The sequence below is a fragment of the Camellia sinensis genome, chromosome 11, assembly GCF_055761805.1.
Source record: "Camellia sinensis isolate YWXY chromosome 11, ASM5576180v1, whole genome shotgun sequence".
NCBI classification, from domain to species: domain Eukaryota; kingdom Viridiplantae; phylum Streptophyta; class Magnoliopsida; order Ericales; family Theaceae; genus Camellia; species Camellia sinensis.
Genome location: NC_138971.1, coordinates 129411575 through 129419222, shown reverse-complemented (window position 1 = coordinate 129419222; position 7648 = coordinate 129411575). Strand labels below are relative to the sequence as shown.

The 7648-nt window shown below is 30.0% G+C and overlaps 1 long non-coding RNA gene across 1 annotated transcript; it reads right to left on the bottom strand.

Annotated features, from left to right (window-relative positions):
• Positions 1 to 4867: 4867 nt before the first annotated feature.
• Positions 4868 to 6914, bottom strand: LOC114302790 (uncharacterized). Its single transcript, XR_003643521.2, has 3 exons — positions 6018 to 6914; positions 5747 to 5809; positions 4868 to 5110 (listed from the first exon to the last, which is right to left on the bottom strand). It is a non-coding gene; the product is annotated as an uncharacterized LOC114302790 (long non-coding RNA).
• Positions 6915 to 7648: the final 734 nt, after the last annotated feature.

The window sequence follows — 7648 nt, the reverse complement described above, 5'->3', positions numbered from 1 at the left end:
ATTTGGCATCTCCTCTATTAGCTCTCGTTTAATAGTACGTTATTTTAGTAATTTCTTAATTTTTTAATTAAAATATGAGGTAAAAAAAATTAATATATTTAAGGTGATTTTTTGATATTTTATAAAAAAAATATGTAAAAAATAAAAATAAAAGTTATAGACTTTTTGATTTTTTTAATAATTTTTTGACTTTTAAACTAAAACAGTTACTTGCCAAACGAGACCTTAGTACATTTTATTTATCTTTTCATATTTTTTAGATTACATTATATTTTTATTTTTTTACATATCTTTTCGTAAAAAATTAAATATATAGTTATTTAAATCATCCCAAACACTCTCTAATTTCTTTCGGTTCACATGTTTAATAAATTTTTTATTAATATAATTTTATCTTAAAATAAAATATCAAAATACTCTTATCTTATTTCACCCAAACCTTAGTCCTAAAAGATCACAACCATCTTTCATCACTAGTGCTCTCTCTCTCTCTCTCTCTCTCTCACGCGCGCGCGCACACACACGGAATCCCCTCATGTTATCTCTTTCATTCTCTGCTTTCAACCACCTTCTGCCATTAACTATACATTTCCATAAGCCTTTTGCCATGAACCACCCACCTTCGAGGTTGATTGTAAAAGTCTAGAATGGAAGGAGATGAGCTACAAGCGGTGGCGGTGGCGGTGGCGGTGATAGTGAAGAATTGAGAGTGGTGGTAGCGACGATGAATAAGTGGATGGAAGAAAAATTAAAGTTTTGAAATTGAAGATGAGGGTATTATTAGAATAAAAAGATGTGTATTGAGATTTTTTTTTATTTTATTTTATAAACATGTGTATTGAGAATGTGTTTATTAAGTATGTATACTAAGAAAAATTAGTTTGCGAAAATAGAAATTATCCCAACAATATTGATTTTTATTTGGCAAAATTACGATTGAATCTTATTAAATGGACTTAAGTACTTGTAAATTTTATATACCTTTTAAATGTACTGAAAAATTCTAAAATGCTTATTTTGCCCTTATTACTTATTTTGTGAAAGCTCCCCACTATTGGCCACCGCACCTCTACCTGGCACAATTATTGTAATCATTCTAAGATCATGAAAATGGGTATGCAGATAAATTACTCTACATACTCGTCAGGGAGTATTATTCTTTAACATCCGCAATATATCTACAGGGAACCTTACCGCACTTATGTCAGGACCTAAACTTAAGCCCTCGTGTACTTCAGGTGCTAAAGAGTATATTTAATTATTATTATCATTCTGTACCTATGTTAAAGTGTATTTTATTATGTTGCGCTATTTTAGCACTGCTACAGGTAAATGTTGTACTATTGAAGTTGCTCTTAATCATTTTTGCTTTGAAAATTCAATTTTCAAAATTGATTTTGTAATTTTTATTTTTAGCGTAGTTAAGCCTTGAGCATTATTCATGGTGAAAAATCATCAGAGAAGTCATCCAGTTCGAGATTCGATCAGAAAGACAAACCTATTAGCAAAAATGTAGTAGATTTAATTTCGTTTTTAGACTTGTTTTATTGAACCACCTTGATTTCTGATTGAACCAATCAAAACAATTTTGTTGTTGTTTTTTCATCCTTGGATCAAAATCAGCCGAAAAATGGATTCCAAATATAGAATTAATTCAATGGGCTTTAGGGCTACAATCATGTGCCTCACAGTAGATTGGTAGGTTCAAAAACATCTGGGCTAGGCCTACCACAATATTGTCGTATATTGTTGATGGCCCAACCAAAGATGTCTTTTTGGTACATCAATATTTTCTTCACACAGTTTTGGGTGGTTTGGTAGTGGGCTCCTTGCCAACTCTACAATTTGCTTTCTCTTATTCTATTTGTTCAAAAATCCATTACACAACCGAACACAACACTGCACTTGTCACTTGCGTTCCATTCTATAATTAATTTTTATATTTTTGATTAAATATAATAATTTTATATGAGTGTAAGACTCACGTTATGTTAGAAAATTATGTCTGATTCTGTGATTGATTTTGTATTCTGAATCAACCACAACACCTTTATATGAGTGTGAGACTCACATTATGTTAGAAAATTATGTCTGATTCTATGATTGATTTTGTATTCTAAATCAAACACAACACCTTCACATGGGTGTAGGACTCACCTCATATAAGATAAGGACGGTGAAAAAATCAAGAACAAAGAGATGAAAGGTGAGAAGAGATATAATTGTTATAGATTATATTTTTGCTTATGTGGCACCATATAAGTGGATGCCCATAAAAACCATATAGCTAGAACGTTTGTTTCTCTAATAGATATAGGAAAAAGATTGGTGCACAAACGAAGACAAGTTGTCTTAGTCCAATATCTAAAAATAACAGTAATATGCAGTGCTTGGGTAATCTTGAGTGTTTGTTTGGAAGGAAAATAGACACTCATTCATTCACCTACAATAATATTGGAGAGAGACATAAAGAAGGAGAGAATTTTTTCAAAAAAGAAACTAGAGTTGGAGATTGCTTTTTCTTTTGATGGATGCTTGCTTGGGTTGCAAAAATGCATGCGGTTCATTTTGGAATCTAAAAGAGCATATTTGAAGAGAGACTCTTGGAAAAATGATTTGAAGAAAGTGAATTGGACATCTTCCAAGTGGTGGTCCTTCCGCAAATTATATCCGTAATCTCTGCATTTTAATTTTTTGTATTATTTTGATTCTTATCATTTCAAGTTGTTTAATTTTGACATTTAATTTTAGATTTTGTGTCAATTTAATCCAATTAATAATGACCAATTATAAGTTTTGAAAAAAAAAATCGCTGATTCGGTTGTGGTTAACTTGCCAAGTTAAACAAATTTACAATTCTTCCTATATAAGAATAACACATGTATATTTTATGTATGTGTTTTCTATCAAAAAACACTATAAATAGTAATTAATTAGATCAAATTGAGACAAAATCATAAATTCAAGATTAAAATTGAATCAATTGAAATTATAGAGATCAAAACGACACGTAAGTCAAACTATAAGGACTACCGGTGTAATTCTCTCAACTTATATAAACACATAACATATGAATCTCGATTATTTTTAATATTATTATTTTTTTTTCCATTCAGTCATCATTCAATACTTGATTCAAATGTTACAATTTAACTATTAATCATTGTCATATTTTGTGACTTTTAAATCAAGTATAGAATAAGGACTCAATAAAAAAATGCTGGAAATAATCCTCATCCATAACATACATATATAAATGATCAAAAAAAGAAAATAAAAAATAACATACATATATAGATACATATAGAGAGAATCAAACATATAGAGTGGACATTGCTTGGGAACTCTAATGATCTTATCTCTCTTAAGCTTCGTTTGACATTGGTTACAGTAGTCAACTTTTTTGTATTGAGACTTTTTTAGTCTCATTTGGTTTTTATTTTTGAGTTTTTCTGACTTTTGTGAGGGAAAAATTATAATGATTATAATTTGAATGTAATATTTGTTTTATTGACTTATATAATATATTTTGTCTTTTTATATTTTTTTTAGTCCCAAAATGAAAATCAAACGAGACTTAAGCTTATGAATTTTATGATGAGTGGTCATTCTCATGCATGTAGTATGTACACACGCCTGCATGTCTTGCCCTTTTCCATCGTCCTTTTCCATTCGAAGCTTTTTCTTTGGTAGAATTATTAGGTTATACTTGGGTTTGCTTATTTGGTAGTGCTTTTTTAGTTTATTTTTGTCTTCAACGATTTTTTTTTAATTTTTTATAAAAAGTTTTAATCTTCAAAATTCAGTTTGACGAGATGAACACAAAAAATTTGAAAAAAGACAAAAATAAGCAAAAAATAGTGGCTTTTCCAATTTTTTTTTAAAACTTTTCAAAAAAATTTCACTTTTTAGATTTGTCTACATAACACGGATCGGAAAAGTAAAAAATTTTAACATAATTTTAAAAAAAAGTGACCAAAAACAAAAATATAAAATAAAAAAGGACATTTTTGTGATATCCCAAACAAAAAAAATTGGCAGAGTAGCTTTTTTAATCGGCAAATTAAAACTCCTACTAAAATGTGAAATTTTTTAAAGTCTCATGAGCCTAATAAGATTAAAAAAAAAAAAAAAATGACATAAAGACTCATTTTCTAGATTTATTTTTAAGATTCAGGAGTAAAAGAAATGATTGGGTGATAATTATAAAAGACAAGAGAGATAGAGTTTGCGTAAATATTTTAATAGCATCATTCACTATAAGAAATTTTACTTTTGGCAACTAAAATTTTAGTCGTCAAAAGCCTTGTTTTTAGTCACCAATCACTTTTGCTGACTAATATATTTGGTCACCCATTTGCTCGCCTATAGTTTGTTGGGGAGACAATAGGCGACTAAAACTTTTTGGTAGCCAAAAGTCGCCTATTGGCGACTAAAACCTTAGTCGCCATATATTTTTTGTAAAAAAAATAAAAAAATAAAAATATTTACTTTTAGCGACTAAATTATTTAGTAGCCAATTGAGCATGTATGTTTGGCGACTAATTGTTTGGTAGCCAAAAATTTTACATTTTGAGAATTGGCGACTAAAATTTTAGTAGCCAAAAGTTTCTTTTTTACAATTGGTGACTAAAATTTTAGTAGCCAAAAGCCAAGCCGTGACATTTGTTCAGTCACCAAAAGGCCTCATTTAGTTTTTATAATTTATTCTGTAATATTTTTTGCGCCATCTATAACCTATGCATATACAAAATTATTCATCTATTCATTCGTTCATTCAATTCTTAACCTTTCAATAAAAATATTTCTCCACAACTTGTACCATTCAATTTTCAACCATATATAAAACTTAACTATTAACCGTACATATCAAACAAAATAAAAATCCATAAATATAGTATAATCCAACAAATACATATACTATCCAAACCAACAAACTCGTGATCGTAACTTGCATTCCCAACACAAATCTCTCTTTTACTTTGGACAGTTGTGCATTCACAGCATAAATTGGTTCTTCAAGTTACTAGAATTAAACACAGGCAAATTTCATTTTTATCTATCAAGGAATCTTTTCTCCAGAACGGTTCCATCTCCAGGCAGAAATTTCCTTCAACAACAATACTCAACAATGTTATGCTTTGTTTGGTAGGAGGGAAACGAAAAGAGAAAAAAATAATTGAGAAAGTTATTAAATATTATTCCCACGTGTCATTGAACACAAATTTGGAGGGAATTCATTTTAATTTAGGTACAAACAATACTTAAGGAACAACAAAATAAATATACTTTCCCCTAAACTCTTATCTACTTTGTTCTCAATCAAATTGGAATATCTCATGCAAGGAAGATTGAAAAAAACATAAACAAGTGGACAACGTTTCAAATATTATTGCATCAAAAATTTAAAAGTACAAAACTGATCTATACCATCATTATCTGTCTCATTATGGGCTTGAGGTGATATGCATCAATAAAAAGTGTCATTCCTATGCATCAATTAGCAAGTGTAAACAATTGGAGCTAATTAAAAAGTGTGCTAATTAGCTCCCTCCATTAGCATAGTCTTCACATTGACTGGAAAGGTTGGCATCATTTCCAGAACACATGGAGGTCAACATAACTAGATCAAAAATAGTGATGACAATAATGGCTAATGAACAACATAGGACATCATCCAATAAACAAAATCATGAATCTCACATTCCCAATACAAATATGATGAGAAACACTTCAAAGATAGTACCTCTGGATGCCACTGGAAGGCAGTAACAGGATAATTGTGTGCATGGACTGTGGAGACATAGACCTGATACAAATAAATGTTCTAAATTTAGAATGTTCAAATATATAGGGAGAAGAAAAAAAACATTGGAGTGTAAAAAACATTGGAGGGTAAAACTTACTTATTGATAAAAATAAACAATCAATTGATAATTCATTTAGAGAAAATTTTAACTGAAATATCATATAGATTGATAATTGATAAAATATAACAAATTGCCCGTAGTCAATACCTTATTATCTGAATCTGCACTAGTTATTAAGACCTTGAAGAAACTACATAGTTCCTTGTACTCTCCAAACCTTTTTGGTGATACACCATACTGTTGCATAAAGGAATTCAACTCACTAAGGTCAGCTAATATGTACTTTGCAAATCTAAGTACGCCTGCTAAGATTAAGCAGACATATATGGGTCTAAAAAAATAGAACAGAAACAATACGAAGAACTAGTTGTGTCTCTATTGTATCTGCATAATTCATAATCTATATGCATTCAAGTCTTAATAAATTAGGAATTGGCGCTAGAGTGGAACGACAAGGATAATGACAACAAATTAGACACAAAATTCATTTTTTACAGACACCATTTTCTACTGCATTTTTTACCTCCTACTCGCAATAGGAGTGGGGCTCAACCCATGTGATTGTGTATTCTCTACTCCCATTGTGAGTAAGCAATTAAAAATGAGGTAGAAAATGGTCTCTGTCGCAAGACTAAAAACTTCCAAGTATGGACCATTATGGAGTCTTGATAAGTCAGCATCCAATAGTGACTACTGCCCAATTTTTTATTCATAAGCTGACAAAAGTTGAATTATTTTTTGCATTGTTATATTAACTTCTATATACAGATGTAAAGCAACCCAAGAATGAAGTGAATTTCCAATATCAGTACCTTTTGGAATGAGCCATGGGTTTGCAGCCCAATATGTGAACACAAAGCCCTTTTAGAACTCTTAACACAAAGAAGCTACAAACCCAAGAATTGATTTTTAAGAAACGCCTAAACCAAAAAACTTCATCCATACTAGTCCACTTTTTAACTAATACCTTTGTCAGTCTATTAAATTGCAAAACAACAATTCTGATATGTTTTAATCAATACCACCATAGTTTGAGGCATTTTGTCAAATACCTGGTAGGCATGAATATCAGATTTGCTTTATTCCTTCTTTTCTATACATAGATAGGGATAAACACCAAAGAAAAGAACTTACAAACTTCAAATCACACTCAACTCAGCAACCCATGGTCCCAATTACTTGGGTTCAACCATGTGTTAAAATCATTTTTAGTCTATGCTGTTGTGGAAAGTTGTTGGTGAGATGGCATGGTAGCCTTCTGGGAAGATGGTAGACGCTAGACGCTAAGGAACAATAGCGCAATAGAACAAATTTAGAAATTTTCATAAATTATTTTGCAAATTTTTTGACAAAAATTCATAACGATGTATTTTACTATATTAATAAGTATTATTAGTAATATAGCGTTGCTAATATTATTATTGTCTAAGTGGACTGATACTAGTACGATACGGGTACGTCGATACAGTAAAATTCAAAAAAAGTGGGGTATAGGTACGGCTTGGTACGCTTGTAAAAAAATATTTATTTTTAATTTAGAGTAATGTAAAAATTAATTAAATGATTTAATTTGTTAAGATTTAACCTATAATTAACATTTAATGCCAAAAGTAAAGGTATAAATTAAAATTAAATGTCAATATGTTAATTAACTTACAAACCATAGTTTAATTTTAAAAAAATACTAAGTATAAAACTAAAAATAAAAAAAAAGAAGCCTAGTGAAAATTATTGACAAATCCCATTGCCTTGTGGCCTAGTGGCATGGAAGCAGCACT